This window comes from Pseudophryne corroboree, chromosome 6 (genome assembly GCF_028390025.1).
Source record: "Pseudophryne corroboree isolate aPseCor3 chromosome 6, aPseCor3.hap2, whole genome shotgun sequence".
Lineage (NCBI taxonomy): Eukaryota > Metazoa > Chordata > Amphibia > Anura > Myobatrachidae > Pseudophryne > Pseudophryne corroboree.
The window spans coordinates 93,297,136-93,313,921 of NC_086449.1; the positions used below are offsets into that span (position 1 = coordinate 93,297,136).

Sequence of the window (16,786 nt, forward strand, 5' to 3'; positions counted from 1 at the left end):
AATTATTAAAGCTTATCTGCAATTATAAACAGATGACACAACTCTTTCTGAAAAGTTACATTTTGATGCTATCAGTCTAGTTTGTTAGAAACAGGACTGCATCTCTCATATTGCAATGCTGTGCTCCCAAAATAGACATCAATAAAAATGCCCTGTGTGAGGCTTGAAGTCACGACCTTCAGATTATGAGACTGACGCGCTACCAACTGCGCTAACAAGGCAACTGTAGCCTTAGATTTGGATTAGAAAAGGTGAGGCATTTTGGTTTAACAAATTTCCGATATCAGTAAAAATGTTTTCCTTGTATGAAACTTTGAAGTAGATTTATTTCAGCTTCCCATATGGTCTAGCGGTAAGGATTCCTGGTTTTCACCAAGGTGGCCCGGGTTCGACTCACGGTATGGGAATGGAATCTTATTGTTGTTTCTAAACAGATTCAAAAGCAGAGGAACAAAAACTAATAGTTGTAGCCAGATGTTTCCTTGTGTCTGATGTGGTTCCAATTGCAGACGTGATCCACTGCTACTAATTGTGACAAGGTTTTGGGCAACTGCTGTGCCATTATCATTGGCCTTATCACAGGTAAAATTTCCAGGAATTATGTAAAATTGAGAAATGGGCTCTCTGAGGACAAAAATCACAAAGAATAGAACAATGCATTATGCTCCCCTTTTCCATCATTGATTCCAGCTGCATGAAAAATAAAATAAAAATTTTTTACAAATGTGTCAAGTGATCTGAAAACCCCTTTTCCATTAGTTATGGTCTAAAATCCTTTGGCGTTAAAACAAATTTACAGATGTTAAGTCCTGTTATAAAGAGAAAATTCCTTCAATCCGGACAGGTGTTCTGGCAACTTTACAAGAAACGGAGTTTTAACTCTCAAGTTACAATGCACTGTTCTGAGGACAACAGTCATGACAAATAGAATGAAAAATGCTTTATGCTTTTTTTCCCCTAAATGGGGTAGATCTTGGATGAGTTATTTGACATCTTTTCTTTTATTGCTGGTCTGAAAACTTTTATAGGTCAGGTGAATTATTAAAGCTTATCTGCAATTATAAACAGATGACACAACTCTTTCTGAAAGGTAACATTTTGATGCAATCAGTCTAGTTTGTTAGAAACAGGACTGCATCTCTCATATTGCAATGCCATGCTCCCAAAATAGACATCAATAAAAATGCCCTGTGTGAGGCTTGAACTCACGACCTTCAGATTATGAGACTGACGCGCTACCAACTGCGCTAACAAGGCAACTGTAGGCTTATTTTTGGATTAGAAAAGGTGAGGCATTTTGGTTTAACAAATTTCCGATATCAGTAAAAATGTTTTCCTTGTATGAAACTTTGAAGGAGATTTATTTCAGCTTCCCATATGGTCTAGCGGTAAAGATTCTTGGTTTTCACCCAGGCGGCCCGGGTTCGACTCCTGGTATGGGAATAGAATCTTATTGTTGTTTCTAAACAGATTCAAAAGCAGAGTAACAAAAACTAATAGTTGTAGCCAGATGTTTCCTTGTGTCTGTTGTGGTTCCAATTGCAGACGTGATCCACTGCTACTAATTGTGACAAGGTTTTGGGCAACTGCTGTGCCATTATCATTGGCCTTATCACAGGTAAAATTTCCAGGTATTATGAAACTGTGAGAAATGGGCTCTCTGAGGACAAAAATTACAAAGAATAGAACAATGCATTATGCTCCCCTTTTCCATCACTGATTCCAGCTGCATGAAAAATAAAATAAAAACATGTTACAAATGTGTCAAGTGATCTGAAAACACCTTTTCCATTAGTTATGGTCTAAAATCCTTTGGCGTTAAAACAAATTTACAGATGTTAAGTCCTGTTATAAAGAGAAAATTCCTTCAATCCGGACAGGTGTTCTGGCAACTTTACAAGAAACAGAGTTTTAACTCTCAAGTTACAATGCACTGTTCTGAGGACAACAGTCATGACAAATAGAATGAAAAATGCTTTATGCTTTTTTTCCCCTAAATGGGTACATCTTGGATGAGTTATTTGACATCTTTTCTTTTATTGCTGGTCTGAAATCTTTCATAGGTCAGGTGAATTATTAAAGCTTATCTGCAATTATAAACAGATGACACAACTCTTTCTGAAAGGTAACATTTTGATGCTATCAGTCTAGTTTGTTAGAAACAGGACTGCATCTCTCATATTGCAATGCCATGCTCCCAAAATAGACATCAATAAAAATGCCCTGTGTGAGGCTTGAAGTCACGACCTTCAGATTATGAGACTGACGCGCTACCAACTGTGCTAACAAGGCAACTGTAGCCTTAGATTTGGATTAGAAAAGGTGAGGCATTTTGGTTTAACAAATTTCCGATATCAGTAAAAATGTTTTCCTTGTATGAAACTTTGAAGTAGATTTATTTCAGCTTCCCATATGGTCTAGCGGTAAGGATTCCTGGTTTTCACCAAGGTGGCCCGGGTTCGACTCACGGTATGGGAATGGAATCTTATTGTTGTTTCTAAACAGATTCAAAAGCAGAGGAACAAAAACTAATAGTTGTAGCCAGATGTTTCCTTGTGTCTGATGTGGTTCCAATTGCAGACGTGATCCACTGCTACTAATTGTGACAAGGTTTTGGGCAACTGCTGTGCCATTATCATTGGCCTTATCACAGGTAAAATTTCCAGGTATTATGTAAAATTGAGAAATGGGCTCTCTGAGGACAAAAATCACAAAGAATAGAACAATGCATTATGCTCCCCTTTTCCATCATTGATTCCAGCTGCATGAAAAATAAAATAAAAAATTTTTACAAATGTGTCAAGTGATCTGAAAACCCCTTTTCCATTAGTTATGGTCTAAAATCCTTTGGCGTTAAAACAAATTTACAGATGTTAAGTCCTGTTATAAAGAGAAAATTCCTTCAATCCGGACAGGTGTTCTGGCAACTTTACAAGAAACGGAGTTTTAACTCTCAAGTTACAATGCACTGTTCTGAGGACAACAGTCATGACAAATAGAACGAAAAATGCTTTATGTTTTTTTTCCCCTAAATGGGGTAGATCTTGGATGAGTTATTTGACATCTTTTCTTTTATTGCTGGTCTGAAATCTTTTATAGGTCAGGTGAATTATTAAAGCTTATCTGCAATTATAAACAGATGACACAACTCTTTCTGAATGGTAACATTTTGATGCTATCAGTCTAGTTTGTTAGAAACAGGACTGCATCTCTCATATTGTAATGCCATGCTCCCAAAACAGACATCAATAAAAATGCCCTGTGTGAGGCTAGAACTCACGAACTTCAGATTATGAGACTTACGCGCTACCAACTGCGCTAACTAGGCAACTGTAGCCTTAGATTTGGATTAGAAAAGGTGAGGCATTTTGGTTTAACAAATTTCCGATATCAGTAAAAATGTTTTCCTTGTATGAAACTTTGAAGGAGATTTATTTCAGCTTCCCATATGGTCTAGCAGTAAGGATTCCTGGTTTTCACCCAGGTGGCCCGGGTTCGACTCCCGGTATGGGAATGGAATCTTATTGTTGTTTCTAAACAGATTCAAAAGCAGAGGAACAAAAACTAATAGTTGTAGCCAGATGTTTCCTTGTGTCTGATGTGATTCCAATTGCAGACGTGATCCACTGCTACTAATTGTGACAAGGTTTTGGGCAACTGCTGTGCCATTATCATTGGCCTTATCACAGGTAAAATTTCCAGGTATTATGAAACTGTGAGAAATGGGCTCTCTGAGGACAAAAATCACAAATAATAGAACAATGCATTATGCTCCCCTTTTCCATCATTGATTCCAGCTGCATGAAAAATAAAATAAAAAAATGTTACAAATGTGTCAAGTGATCTGAAAACACCTTTTCCATTAGTTATGGTCTAAAATCCTTTGGCGTTAAAACAAATTTACAGATGTTAAGTCCTGTTATAAAGAGAAAATTCCTTCAATCCGGATAGGTGTTCTGGCAACTTTACAAGAAACAGAGTTTTAACTCTCAAGTTACAATGCACTGTTCTGAGGACAACAGTCATGACAAATAGAATGAAAAATGCTTTATGCTTTTTTTCCCCTAAATGGGTACATCTTGGATGAGTTATTTGACATCTTTTCTTTTATTGCTGGTCTGAAATCTTTTATAGGTCAGGTGAATTATTAAAGCTTATCTGCAATTATAAACAGATGATACAACTCTTTCTGAAAGGTAACATTTTGATGCTATCAGTCTAGTTTGTTAGAAACAGGACTGCATCTCTCATATTGCAATGCCATGCTCCCAAAACAGACATCAATAAAAATGCCCTGTGTGAGACTCGAACTCACGAACTTCAGATTATGAGACTTACGCGCTACCAACTGCGCTAACTAGGCAACTGTAGCCTTAGATTTGGATTAGAAAAGGTGAGGCATTTTGGTTTAACAAATTTCCGATATCAGTAAAAATGTTTTCCTTGTATGAAACTTTGAAGGAGATTTATTTCAGCTTCCCATATGGTCTAGCGGTAAGGATTCCTGGTTTTCACCCAGGTGGCCCGGGTTCGACTCCTGGTATGGGAATGGAATCTTATTGTTGTTTCTAAACAGATTCAAAAGCAGAGGAACAAAAACTAATAGTTGTAGCCAGATGTTTCTTTGTGTCTGATGTGATTCCAATTGCAGACGTGATCCACTGCTACTAATTGTGACAAGGTTTTGGGCAACTGCTGTGCCATTATCATTGGCCTTATCACAGGTAAAATTTCCAGGTATTATGAAACTGTGAGAAATGGGCTCTCTGAGGACAAAAATCACAAAGAATAGAACAATGCATTATGCTCCCCTTTTCCATCATTGATTCCAGCTGCATGAAAAATAAAATAAAAAAATGTTACAAATGTGTCAAGTGATCTGAAAACACCTTTTCCATTAGTTATGGTCTAAAATCCTTTGGCGTTAAAACAAATTTACAGATGTTAAGTCCTGTTATAAAGAGAAAATTCCTTCAATCCGGATAGGTGTTCTGGCAACTTTACAAGAAACAGAGTTTTAACTCTCAAGTTACAATGCACTGTTCTGAGGACAACAGTCATGACAAATAGAATGAAAAATGCTTTATGCTTTTTTTCCCCTAAATGGGTACATCTTGGATGAGTTATTTGACATCTTTTCTTTTATTGCTGGTCTGAAATCTTTTATAGGTCAGGTGAATTATTAAAGCTTATCTGCAATTATAAACAGATGACACAACTCTTTCTGAAAGGTAACATTTTGATGCAATCAGTCTAGTTTGTTAGAAACAGGACTGCATCTCTCATATTGCAATGCCATGCTCCCAAAATAGACATCAATAAAAATGCCCTGTGTGAGGCTTGAACTCACAACCTTCAGATTATGAGACTGACGCGCTACCAACTGCGTTAACAAGGCAACTGTAGGCTTATTTTTGGATTAGAAAAGGTGAGGCATTTTGGTTTAACAAATTTCCGATATCAGTAAAAATGTTTTCCTTGTATGAAACTTTGAAGGAGATTTATTTCAGCTTCCCATATGGTCTAGCGGTAAGGACTCTTGGTTTTCACCCAGGCGGCCCGGGTTCGACTCCCAGTATGGGAATGGAATCTTATTGTTGTTTCTAAACAGATTCAAAAGCAGAGGAACAAAAACTAATAGTTGTAGCCAGATGTTTCCTTGTGTCTGATGTGGTTCCAATTGCAGACGTGATCCACTGCTACTAATTGTGACAAGGTTTTGGGCAACTGCTGTGCCATTATCATTGGCCTTATCACATGTAAAATTTCCAGGTATTATGAAACTGTGAGAAATGGGCTCTCTGAGGACAAAAATCACAAAGAAAAGAACAATGCATTATTCTCCCCTTTTCCATCATTGATTCCAGCTGCATGAAAAATAAAATAAAAAAAATTTACAAATGTGTCAAGTGATCTGAAAACACCTTTTCCATTAGTTATGGTCTAAAATCTTTTGGCGTTAAAACAAATTTACAGATGTTAAGTCCTGTTATAAAGAGAAAATTCCTTCAATCCGGATAGGTGTTCTGGCATCTTTACAAGAAACAGAGTTTTAACTCTCAAGTTACAATGCACTGTTCTGAGGACAACAGTCATGACAAATAGAATAAAAAATGCTTTATGCTTTTTTTCCCCTAAATGGGTACATCTTGGATGAGTTATTTGACATCTTTTCTTTTATTGCTGGTCTGAAATCTTTTATAGGTCAGGTGAATTATTAAAGCTTATCTGCAATTATAAACAGATGACACAACTCTTTCTGAAAGGTAACATTTTGATGCTATCAGTCTAGTTTGTTAGAAACAGGACTGCATCTCTCATATTGCAATGCTGTGCTCCCAAAATAGACATCAATAAAAATGCCCTGTGTGAGGCTTGAAGTCACGACCTTCAGATTATGAGACTGACGCGCTACCAACTGCGCTAACAAGGCAACTGTAGCCTTAGATTTGGATTAGAAAAGGTGAGGCATTTTGGTTTAACAAATTTCCGATATCAGTAAAAATGTTTTCCTTGTATGAAACTTTGAAGTAGATTTATTTCAGCTTCCCATATGGTCTAGCGGTAAGGATTCCTGGTTTTCACCAAGGTGGCCCGGGTTCGACTCACGGTATTGGAATGGAATCTTATTGTTGTTTCTAAACAGATTCAAAAGCAGAGGAACAAAAACTAATAGTTGTAGCCAGATGTTTCCTTGTGTCTGATGTGGTTCCAATTGCAGACGTGATCCACTGCTACTAATTGTGACAAGGTTTTGGGCAACTGCTGTGCCATTATCATTGGCCTTATCACAGGTAAAATTTCCAGGAATTATGTAAAATTGAGAAATGGGCTCTCTGAGGACAAAAATCACAAAGAATAGAACAATGCATTATGCTCCCCTTTTCCATCATTGATTCCAGCTGCATGAAAAATAAAATAAAAATTTTTTACAAATGTGTCAAGTGATCTGAAAACCCCTTTTCCATTAGTTATGGTCTAAAATCCTTTGGCGTTAAAACAAATTTACAGATGTTAAGTCCTGTTATAAAGAGAAAATTCCTTCAATCCGGACAGGTGTTCTGGCAACTTTACAAGAAACGGAGTTTTAACTCTCAAGTTACAATGCACTGTTCTGAGGACAACAGTCATGACAAATAGAATGAAAAATGCTTTATGCTTTTTTTCCCCTAAATGGGGTAGATCTTGGATGAGTTATTTGACATCTTTTCTTTTATTGCTGGTCTGAAAACTTTTATAGGTCAGGTGAATTATTAAAGCTTATCTGCAATTATAAACAGATGACACAACTCTTTCTGAAAGGTAACATTTTGATGCAATCAGTCTAGTTTGTTAGAAACAGGACTGCATCTCTCATATTGCAATGCCATGCTCCCAAAATAGACATCAATAAAAATGCCCTGTGTGAGGCTTGAACTCACGACCTTCAGATTATGAGACTGACGCGCTACCAACTGTGCTAACAAGGCAACTGTAGGCTTATTTTTGGATTAGAAAAGGTGAGGCATTTTGGTTTAACAAATTTCCGATATCAGTAAAAATGTTTTCCTTGTATGAAACTTTGAAGGAGATTTATTTCAGCTTCCCATATGGTCTAGCGGTAAAGATTCTTGGTTTTCACCCAGGCGGCCCGGGTTCGACTCCCGGTATGGGAATAGAATCTTATTGTTGTTTCTAAACAGATTCAAAAGCAGAGTAACAAAAACTAATAGTTGTAGCCAGATGTTTCCTTGTGTCTGTTGTGGTTCCAATTGCAGACGTGATCCACTGCTACTAATTGTGACAAGGTTTTGGGCAACTGCTGTGCCATTATCATTGGCCTTATCACAGGTAAAATTTCCAGGTATTATGAAACTGTGAGAAATGGGCTCTCTGAGGACAAAAATTACAAAGAATAGAACAATGCATTATGCTCCCCTTTTCCATCACTGATTCCAGCTGCATGAAAAATAAAATAAAAACATGTTACAAATGTGTCAAGTGATCTGAAAACACCTTTTCCATTAGTTATGGTCTAAAATCCTTTGGCGTTAAAACAAATTTACAGATGTTAAGTCCTGTTATAAAGAGAAAATTCCTTCAATCCGGACAGGTGTTCTGGCAACTTTACAAGAAACAGAGTTTTAACTCTCAAGTTACAATGCACTGTTCTGAGGACAACAGTCATGACAAATAGAATGAAAAATGCTTTATGCTTTTTTTCCCCTAAATGGGGTAGATCTTGGATGAGTTATTTGACATCTTTTCTTTTATTGCTGATCTGAAAACTTTTATAGGTCAGGTGAATTATTAAAGCTTATCTGCAATTATAAACAGATGACACAACTCTTTCTGAAAGGTAACATTTTGATGCAATCAGTCTAGTTTGTTAGAAACAGGACTGCATCTCTCATATTGCAATGCCATGCTCCCAAAATAGACATCAATAAAAATGCCCTGTGCGAGGCTTGAACTCACGACCTTCAGATTATGAGACTGACGCGCTACCAACTGCGCTAACAAGGCAACTGTAGGCTTATTTTTGGATTAGAAAAGGTGAGGCATTTTGGTTTAACAAATTTCCGATATCAGTAAAAATGTTTTCCTTGTATGAAACTTTGAAGGAGATTTATTTCAGCTTCCCATATGGTCTAGCGGTAAGGACTCTTGGTTTTCACCCAGACGGCCCGGGTTCGACTCCCAGTATGGGAATGGAATCTTATTGTTGTTTCTAAACAGATTCAAAAGCAGAGGAACAAAAACTAATAGTTGTAGCCAGATGTTTCCTTGTGTCTGATGTGGTTCCAATTGCAGACGTGATCCACTGCTACTAATTGTGACAAGGTTTTGGGCAACTGCTGTGCCATTATCATTGGCCTTATCACATGTAAAATTTCCAGGTATTATGAAACTGTGAGAAATGGGCTCTCTGAGGACAAAAATCACAAAGAAAAGAACAATGCATTATTCTCCCCTTTTCCATCATTGATTCCAGCTGCATGAAAAATAAAATAAAAAAATGTTACAAATGTGTCAAGTGATCTGAAAACACCTTTTCCATTAGTTATGGTCTAAAATCTTTTGGCGTTAAAACAAATTTACAGATGTTAAGTCCTGTTATAAAGAGAAAATTCCTTCAATCCGGATAGGTGTTCTGGCATCTTTACAAGAAACAGAGTTTTAACTCTCAAGTTACAATGCACTGTTCTGAGGACAACAGTCATGACAAATAGAATGAAAAATGCTTTATGCTTTTTTTCCCCTAAATGGGTACATCTTGGATGAGTTATTTGACATCTTTTCTTTTATTGCTGGTCTGAAATCTTTCATAGGTCAGGTGAATTATTAAAGCTTATCTGCAATTATAAACAGATGACACAACTCTTTCTGAAAGGTAACATTTTGATGCTATCAGTCTAGTTTGTTAGAAACAGGACTGCATCTCTCATATTGCAATGCCATGCTCCCAAAATAGACATCAATAAAAATGCCCTGTGTGAGGCTTGAAGTCACGACCTTCAGATTATGAGACTGACGCGCTACCAACTGCGCTAACAAGGCAACTGTAGCCTTAGATTTGGATTAGAAAAGGTGAGGCATTTTGGTTTAACAAATTTCCGATATCAGTAAAAATGTTTTCCTTGTATGAAACTTTGAAGTAGATTTATTTCAGCTTCCCATATGGTCTAGCGGTAAGGATTCCTGGTTTTCACCAAGGTGGCCCGGGTTCGACTCACGGTATGGGAATGGAATCTTATTGTTGTTTCTAAACAGATTCAAAAGCAGAGGAACAAAAACTAATAGTTGTAGCCAGATGTTTCCTTGTGTCTGATGTGGTTCCAATTGCAGACGTGATCCACTGCTACTAATTGTGACAAGGTTTTGGGCAACTGCTGTGCCATTATCATTGGCCTTATCACAGGTAAAATTTCCAGGTATTATGTAAAATTGAGAAATGGGCTCTCTGAGGACAAAAATCACAAAGAATAGAACAATGCATTATGCTCCCCTTTTCCATCATTGATTCCAGCTGCATGAAAAATAAAATAAAAAAATGTTACAAATGTGTCAAGTGATCTGAAAACCCCTTTTCCATTAGTTATGGTCTAAAATCCTTTGGCGTTAAAACAAATTTACAGATGTTAAGTCCTGTTATAAAGAGAAAATTCCTTCAATCCGGACAGGTGTTCTGGCAACTTTACAAGAAACGGAGTTTTAACTCTCAAGTTACAATGCACTGTTCTGAGGACAACAGTCATGACAAATAGAATGAAAAATGCTTTATGCTTTTTTCCCCCTAAATGGGGTAGATCTTGGATGAGTTATTTGACATCTTTTCTTTTATTGCTGGTCTGAAATCTTTTATAGGTCAGGTGAATTATTAAAGCTTATCTGCAATTATAAACAGATGACACAACTCTTTCTGAAAGGTAACATTTTGATGCTATCAGTCTAGTTTGTTAGAAACAGGACTGCATCTCTCATATTGTAATGCCATGCTCCCAAAACAGACATCAATAAAAATGCCCTGTGTGAGGCTAGAACTCACGAACTTCAGATTATGAGACTTACGCGCTACCAACTGCGCTAACTAGGCAACTGTAGCCTTAGATTTGGATTAGAAAAGGTGAGGCATTTTGGTTTAACAAATTTCCGATATCAGTAAAAATGTTTTCCTTGTATGAAACTTTGAAGGAGATTTATTTCAGCTTCCCATATGGTCTAGCAGTAAGGATTCCTGGTTTTCACCCAGGTGGCCGGGTTCGACTCCCGGTATGGGAATGGAATCTTATTGTTGTTTCTAAACAGATTCAAAAGCAGAGGAACAAAAACTAATAGTTGTAGCCAGATGTTTCCTTGTGTCTGATGTGATTCCAATTGCAGACGTGATCCACTGCTACTAATTGTGACAAGGTTTTGGGCAACTGCTGTGCCATTATCATTGGCCTTATCACAGGTAAAATTTCCAGGTATTATGAAACTGTGAGAAATGGGCTCTCTGAGGACAAAAATCACAAAGAATAGAACAATGCATTATGCTCCCCTTTTCCATCATTGATTCCAGCTGCATGAAAAATAAAATAAAAAAATGTTACAAATGTGTCAAGTGATCTGAAAACACCTTTTCCATTAGTTATGGTCAAAAATCCTTTGGCGTTAAAACAAATTTACAGATGTTAAGTCCTGTTATAAAGAGAAAAGTCCTTCAATCCGGATAGGTGTTCTGGCAACTTTACAAGAAACAGAGTTTTAACTCTCAAGTTACAATGCACTGTTCGGAGGACAACAGTCATGACAAATAGAATGAAAAATGCTTTATGCTTTTTTTCCCCTAAATGGGTACATCTTGGATGAGTTATTTGACATCTTTTCTTTTATTGCTGGTCTGAAATCTTTTATAGGTCAGGTGAATTATTAAAGCTTATCTGCAATTATAAACAGATGACACAACTCTTTCTGAAAGGTAACATTTTGATGCTATCAGTCTAGTTTGTTAGAAACAGGACTGCATCTCTCATATTGTAATGCCATGCTCCCAAAACAGACATCAATAAAAATGCCCTGTGTGAGGCTAGAACTCACGAACTTCAGATTATGAGACTTACGCGCTACCAACTGCGCTAACTAGGCAACTGTAGCCTTAGATTTGGATTAGAAAAGGTGAGGCATTTTGGTTTAACAAATTTCCGATATCAGTAAAAATGTTTTCCTTGTATGAAACTTTGAAGGAGATTTATTTCAGCTTCCCATATGGTCTAGCAGTAAGGATTCCTGGTTTTCACCCAGGTGGCCCGGGTTCGACTCCCGGTATGGGAATGGAATCTTATTGTTGTTTCTAAACAGATTCAAAAGCAGAGGAACAAAAACTAATAGTTGTAGCCAGATGTTTCCTTGTGTCTGATGTGATTCCAATTGCAGACGTGATCCACTGCTACTAATTGTGACAAGGTTTTGGGCAACTGCTGTGCCATTATCATTGGCCTTATCACAGGTAAAATTTCCAGGTATTATGAAACTGTGAGAAATGGGCTCTCTGAGGACAAAAATCACAAAGAATAGAACAATGCATTATGCTCCCCTTTTCCATCATTGATTCAAGCTGCATGAAAAATAAAATAAAAAAATGTTACAAATGTGTCAAGTGATCTGAAAACTCTTTTTCCATTAGTTATGGTCTAAAATCCTTTGGCGTTAAAACAAATTTACAGATGTTAAGTCCTGTTATAAAGAGAAAATTCCTTCAATCCGGACAGGTGTTCTGGCAACTTTACAAGAAACAGAGTTTTAACTCTCAAGTTACAATGCACTGTTCTGAGGACAACAGTCATGACAAATAGAATGAAAAATGCTTTATGCTTTTTTTCCCCTAAATGGGTACATCTTGGATGAGTTATTTGACATCTTTTCTTTTATTGCTGGTCTGAAATCTTTTATAGGTCAGGTGAATTATTAAAGCTTATCTGCAATTATAAACAGATGACACAACTCTTTCTGAAAGGTAACATTTTGATGCAATCAGTCTAGTTTGTTAGAAACAGGACTGCATCTCTCATATTGCAATGCCATGCTCCCAAAATAGACATCAATAAAAATGCCCTGTGTGAGGCTTGAACTCACGACCTTCAGATTATGAGACTGACGCGCTACCAACTGCGCTAACAAGGCAACTGTAGGCTTATTTTTGGATTAGAAAAGGTGAGGCATTTTGGATTAACAAATTTCCTATATCAGTAAAAATATTTTCCTTGTATGAAACTTTGAAGGAGATTTATTTCAGCTTCCCATATGGTCTAGCGGTAAGGATTCCTGGTTTTCACCCAGGCGGCCCAGGTTCGACTACCGGTATGGGAATGGAATCTTATTGTTGTTTCTAAACAGATTCAAAAGCAGAGGAACAAAAACTAATAGTTATAGCCAGATGTTTCCTTGTGTGTGATGTGGTTCCAATTGCAGACGTGATCCACTGCTACTAATTGTGGCAAGGTTTTGGGCAACTGCTGTGCCATTATCATTGGCCTTATCACAGGTAAAATTTCCAGGTATTATGAAACTGTGAGAAATGGGCTCTCTGAGGACAAAAATCACAAAGAATAGAACAATGCATTATGCTCCCCTTTTCCATCATTGATTCCAGCTGCATGAAAAATAAAATAAAAAAATGTTACAAATGTGTCAAGTGATCTGAAAACACCTTTTCCATTAGTTATGGTCAAAAATCCTTTGGCGTTAAAACAAATTTACAGATGTTAAGTCCTGTTATAAAGAGAAAAGTCCTTCAATCCGGATAGGTGTTCTGGCAACTTTACAAGAAACAGAGTTTTAACTCTCAAGTTACAATGCACTGTTCTGAGGACAACAGTCATGACAAATAGAATGAAAAATGCTTTATGCTTTTTTTCCCCTAAATGGGTACATCTTGGATGAGTTATTTGACATCTTTTCTTTTATTGCTGGTCTGAAATCTTTTATAGGTCAGGTGAATTATTAAAGCTTATCTGCAATTATAAACAGATGACACAACTCTTTCTGAAAGGTAACATTTTGATGCTATCAGTCTAGTTTGTTAGAAACAGGACTGCATCTCTCATATTGTAATGCCATGCTCCCAAAACAGACATCAATAAAAATGCCCTGTGTGAGGCTAGAACTCACGAACTTCAGATTATGAGACTTACGCGCTACCAACTGCGCTAACTAGGCAACTGTAGCCTTAGATTTGGATTAGAAAAGGTGAGGCATTTTGGTTTAACAAATTTCCGATATCAGTAAAAATGTTTTCCTTGTATGAAACTTTGAAGGAGATTTATTTCAGCTTCCCATATGGTCTAGCAGTAAGGATTCCTGGTTTTCACCCAGGTGGCCCGGGTTCGACTCCCGGTATGGGAATGGAATCTTATTGTTGTTTCTAAACAGATTCAAAAGCAGAGGAACAAAAACTAATAGTTGTAGCCAGATGTTTCCTTGTGTCTGATGTGATTCCAATTGCAGACGTGATCCACTGCTACTAATTGTGACAAGGTTTTGGGCAACTGCTGTGCCATTATCATTGGCCTTATCACAGGTAAAATTTCCAGGTATTATGAAACTGTGAGAAATGGGCTCTCTGAGGACAAAAATCACAAAGAATAGAACAATGCATTATGCTCCCCTTTTCCATCATTGATTCCAGCTGCATGAAAAATAAAATAAAAAAATGTTACAAATGTGTCAAGTGATCTGAAAACTCTTTTTCCATTAGTTATGGTCTAAAATCCTTTGGCGTTAAAACAAATTTACAGATGTTAAGTCCTGTTATAAAGAGAAAATTCCTTCAATCCGGACAGGTGTTCTGGCAACTTTACAAGAAACAGAGTTTTAACTCTCAAGTTACAATGCACTGTTCTGAGGACAACAGGCATGACAAATAGAATGAAAAATGCTTTATGCTTTTTTCCCCCTAAATGGGTACATCTTGGATGAGTTATTTGACATCTTTTCTTTTATTGCTGGTCTGAAAACTTTTATAGGTCAGGTGAATTATTAAAGCTTATCTGCAATTATAAACAGATGACACAACTCTTTCTGATAGGTAACATTTTGATGCAATCAGTCTAGTTTGTTAGAAACAGGACTGCATCTCTCATATTGCAATGCCATGCTCCCAAAATAGACATCAATAAAAATGCCCTGTGTGAGGCTTGAACTCACGACCTTCAGATTATGAGACTGACGCGCTACCAACTGCGCTAACAAGGCAACTGTAGGCTTATTTTTGGATTAGAAAAGGTGAGGCATTTTGTATTAACAAATTTCCTATATCAGTAAAAATGTTTTCCTTGTATGAAACTTTGAAGGAGATTTATTTCAGCTTCCCATATGGTCTAGCGGTAAGGATTCCTGGTTTTCACCCAGGCGGCCCGGGTTCGACTCCCGGTATGGGAATGGAATCTTATTGTTGTTTCTAAACAGATTCAAAAGCAGAGGAACAAAAACTAATAGTTGTAGCCAGATGTTTCCTTGTGTCTGATGTGGTTCCAATTGCAGACGTGATCCACTGCTACTAATTGTGGCAAGGTTTTGGGCAACTGCTGTGCCATTATCATTGGCCTTATCACAGGTAAAATTTCCAGGTATTATGAAACTGTGAGAAATGGGCTCTCTGAGGACAAAAATCACAAAGAATAGAACAATGCATTATGTTCCCCTTTTCCATCATTGATTCCAGCTGCATGAAAAATAAAATAAAAAAATGTTACAGATGTGTCAAGTGATCTGAAAACACCTTTTCCATTAGTTATGGTCAAAAATCCTTTGGCGTTAAAACAAATTTACAGATGTTAAGTCCTGTTATAAAGAGAAAAGTCCTTCAATCCGGATAGGTGTTCTGGCAACTTTACAAGAAACAGAGTTTTAACTCTCAAGTTACAATGCACTGTTCTGAGGACAACAGTCATGACAAATAGAATGAAAAATGCTTTATGCTTTTTTTCCCCTAAATGGGTACATCTTGGATGAGTTATTTGACATCTTTTCTTTTATTGCTGGTCTGAAATCTTTTATAGGTCAGGTGAATTATTAAAGCTTATCTGCAATTATAAACAGATGACACAACTCTTTCTGAAAGGTAACATTTTGATGCTATCAGTCTAGTTTGTTAGAAACAGGACTGCATCTCTCATATTGTAATACCATGCTCCCAAAACAGACATCAATAAAAATGCTCTGTGTGAGGCTTGAACTCACGACCTTCAGATTATGAGACTGACGCGCTACCAACTGCGCTAACAAGGCAACTGTAGCCTTAGATTTGGATTAGAAAAGGTGAGGCATTTTGGTTTAACAAATTTCCGATATCAGTAAAAATGTTTTCCTTGTATGAAACTTTGAAGGAGATTTATTTCAGCTTCCCATATGGTCTAGCGGTAAGGATTCTTGGTTTTCACCCAGGTGTCCTGGGTTCGACTCCCGGTATGGGAATAGAATCTTATTGTTGTTTCTAAACAGATTCAAAAGCAGAGGAACAAAAACTAGTAGTTGTAGCCAGATGTTTCCTTGTGTCTGATGTGGTTCCAATTGCAGACGTGATCCACTGCTACTAATTGTGACAAGGTTTTGGGCAACTGCTGTGCCATTATCATTGGCCTTATCACAGGTAAAATTTCCAGGTATTATGTAAAATTGAGAAATGGGCTCTCTGAGAACAAAAATCACAAAGAATAGAACAATGCATTATGCTCCCCTTTTCCATCATTGATTCCAGCTGCATGAAAAATAAAATAAAAAAATGTTACAAATGTGTCAAGTGATCTGAAAACACCTTTTCCATTAGTTATGGTCAAAAATCCTTTGGCGTTAAAACAAATTTACAGATGTTAAGTCCTGTTATAAAGAGAAAAGTCCTTCAATCCGGATAGGTGTTCTGGCAACTTTACAAGAAACAGAGTTTTAACTCTCAAGTTACAATGCACTGTTCTGAGGACAACAGTCATGACAAATAGAATGAAAAATGCTTTATGCTTTTTTTCCCCTAAATGGGTACATCTTGGATGAGTTATTTGACATCTTTTCTTTTATTGCTGGTCTGAAATCTTTTATAGGTCAGGTGAATTATTAAAGCTTATCTGCAATTATAAACAGATGACACAACTCTTTCTGAAAGGTAACATTTTGATGCTATCAGTCTAGTTTGTTAGAAACAGGACTGCATCTCTCATATTGTAATACCATGCTCCCAAAACAGACATCAATAAAAATGCCGTGTGTGAGGCTAGAACTCGCGACCTTCAGATTATGAGACTGACGCGCTACCAACTGCGCTAACAAGGCA

At 37.1% G+C, this 16,786-nt stretch overlaps 24 non-coding genes across 24 annotated transcripts; 11 read left to right on the top strand and 13 right to left on the bottom strand.

Annotated features, from left to right (window-relative positions):
- Positions 1-148: 148 nt before the first annotated feature.
- On the bottom strand, positions 149-221 carry TRNAM-CAU (transfer RNA methionine (anticodon CAU)). The gene has a single exon. It is a non-coding gene; the product is annotated as a tRNA-Met (tRNA).
- A 963-nt stretch (positions 222-1,184) lies between these two features.
- TRNAM-CAU (transfer RNA methionine (anticodon CAU)) lies at positions 1,185-1,257 on the bottom strand. Its single transcript has one exon. It is a non-coding gene; the product is annotated as a tRNA-Met (tRNA).
- A 114-nt stretch (positions 1,258-1,371) lies between these two features.
- TRNAE-UUC (transfer RNA glutamic acid (anticodon UUC)) lies at positions 1,372-1,443 on the top strand. The gene has a single exon. It is a non-coding gene; the product is annotated as a tRNA-Glu (tRNA).
- Positions 1,444-2,219: 776 nt separating this feature from the next.
- Positions 2,220-2,292, bottom strand: TRNAM-CAU (transfer RNA methionine (anticodon CAU)). The gene has a single exon. It is a non-coding gene; the product is annotated as a tRNA-Met (tRNA).
- Positions 2,293-3,442: 1,150 nt separating this feature from the next.
- TRNAE-UUC (transfer RNA glutamic acid (anticodon UUC)) lies at positions 3,443-3,514 on the top strand. Its single transcript has one exon. It is a non-coding gene; the product is annotated as a tRNA-Glu (tRNA).
- A 776-nt stretch (positions 3,515-4,290) lies between these two features.
- On the bottom strand, positions 4,291-4,363 carry TRNAM-CAU (transfer RNA methionine (anticodon CAU)). Its single transcript has one exon. It is a non-coding gene; the product is annotated as a tRNA-Met (tRNA).
- A 114-nt stretch (positions 4,364-4,477) lies between these two features.
- Positions 4,478-4,549, top strand: TRNAE-UUC (transfer RNA glutamic acid (anticodon UUC)). The gene has a single exon. It is a non-coding gene; the product is annotated as a tRNA-Glu (tRNA).
- Positions 4,550-5,325: 776 nt separating this feature from the next.
- On the bottom strand, positions 5,326-5,398 carry TRNAM-CAU (transfer RNA methionine (anticodon CAU)). Its single transcript has one exon. It is a non-coding gene; the product is annotated as a tRNA-Met (tRNA).
- Positions 5,399-5,512: 114 nt separating this feature from the next.
- Positions 5,513-5,584, top strand: TRNAE-UUC (transfer RNA glutamic acid (anticodon UUC)). The gene has a single exon. It is a non-coding gene; the product is annotated as a tRNA-Glu (tRNA).
- Positions 5,585-6,360: 776 nt separating this feature from the next.
- On the bottom strand, positions 6,361-6,433 carry TRNAM-CAU (transfer RNA methionine (anticodon CAU)). Its single transcript has one exon. It is a non-coding gene; the product is annotated as a tRNA-Met (tRNA).
- Positions 6,434-7,396: 963 nt separating this feature from the next.
- Positions 7,397-7,469, bottom strand: TRNAM-CAU (transfer RNA methionine (anticodon CAU)). The gene has a single exon. It is a non-coding gene; the product is annotated as a tRNA-Met (tRNA).
- A 114-nt stretch (positions 7,470-7,583) lies between these two features.
- Positions 7,584-7,655, top strand: TRNAE-UUC (transfer RNA glutamic acid (anticodon UUC)). The gene has a single exon. It is a non-coding gene; the product is annotated as a tRNA-Glu (tRNA).
- Positions 7,656-8,432: 777 nt separating this feature from the next.
- TRNAM-CAU (transfer RNA methionine (anticodon CAU)) lies at positions 8,433-8,505 on the bottom strand. The gene has a single exon. It is a non-coding gene; the product is annotated as a tRNA-Met (tRNA).
- Positions 8,506-8,619: 114 nt separating this feature from the next.
- On the top strand, positions 8,620-8,691 carry TRNAE-UUC (transfer RNA glutamic acid (anticodon UUC)). The gene has a single exon. It is a non-coding gene; the product is annotated as a tRNA-Glu (tRNA).
- Positions 8,692-9,467: 776 nt separating this feature from the next.
- Positions 9,468-9,540, bottom strand: TRNAM-CAU (transfer RNA methionine (anticodon CAU)). The gene has a single exon. It is a non-coding gene; the product is annotated as a tRNA-Met (tRNA).
- A 1,150-nt stretch (positions 9,541-10,690) lies between these two features.
- On the top strand, positions 10,691-10,761 carry TRNAE-UUC (transfer RNA glutamic acid (anticodon UUC)). Its single transcript has one exon. It is a non-coding gene; the product is annotated as a tRNA-Glu (tRNA).
- A 963-nt stretch (positions 10,762-11,724) lies between these two features.
- On the top strand, positions 11,725-11,796 carry TRNAE-UUC (transfer RNA glutamic acid (anticodon UUC)). The gene has a single exon. It is a non-coding gene; the product is annotated as a tRNA-Glu (tRNA).
- A 776-nt stretch (positions 11,797-12,572) lies between these two features.
- TRNAM-CAU (transfer RNA methionine (anticodon CAU)) lies at positions 12,573-12,645 on the bottom strand. Its single transcript has one exon. It is a non-coding gene; the product is annotated as a tRNA-Met (tRNA).
- A 1,149-nt stretch (positions 12,646-13,794) lies between these two features.
- TRNAE-UUC (transfer RNA glutamic acid (anticodon UUC)) lies at positions 13,795-13,866 on the top strand. The gene has a single exon. It is a non-coding gene; the product is annotated as a tRNA-Glu (tRNA).
- A 776-nt stretch (positions 13,867-14,642) lies between these two features.
- Positions 14,643-14,715, bottom strand: TRNAM-CAU (transfer RNA methionine (anticodon CAU)). The gene has a single exon. It is a non-coding gene; the product is annotated as a tRNA-Met (tRNA).
- Positions 14,716-14,829: 114 nt separating this feature from the next.
- Positions 14,830-14,901, top strand: TRNAE-UUC (transfer RNA glutamic acid (anticodon UUC)). Its single transcript has one exon. It is a non-coding gene; the product is annotated as a tRNA-Glu (tRNA).
- A 776-nt stretch (positions 14,902-15,677) lies between these two features.
- On the bottom strand, positions 15,678-15,750 carry TRNAM-CAU (transfer RNA methionine (anticodon CAU)). Its single transcript has one exon. It is a non-coding gene; the product is annotated as a tRNA-Met (tRNA).
- Positions 15,751-15,864: 114 nt separating this feature from the next.
- Positions 15,865-15,936, top strand: TRNAE-UUC (transfer RNA glutamic acid (anticodon UUC)). Its single transcript has one exon. It is a non-coding gene; the product is annotated as a tRNA-Glu (tRNA).
- Positions 15,937-16,712: 776 nt separating this feature from the next.
- TRNAM-CAU (transfer RNA methionine (anticodon CAU)) lies at positions 16,713-16,785 on the bottom strand. The gene has a single exon. It is a non-coding gene; the product is annotated as a tRNA-Met (tRNA).
- Position 16,786: the final 1 nt, after the last annotated feature.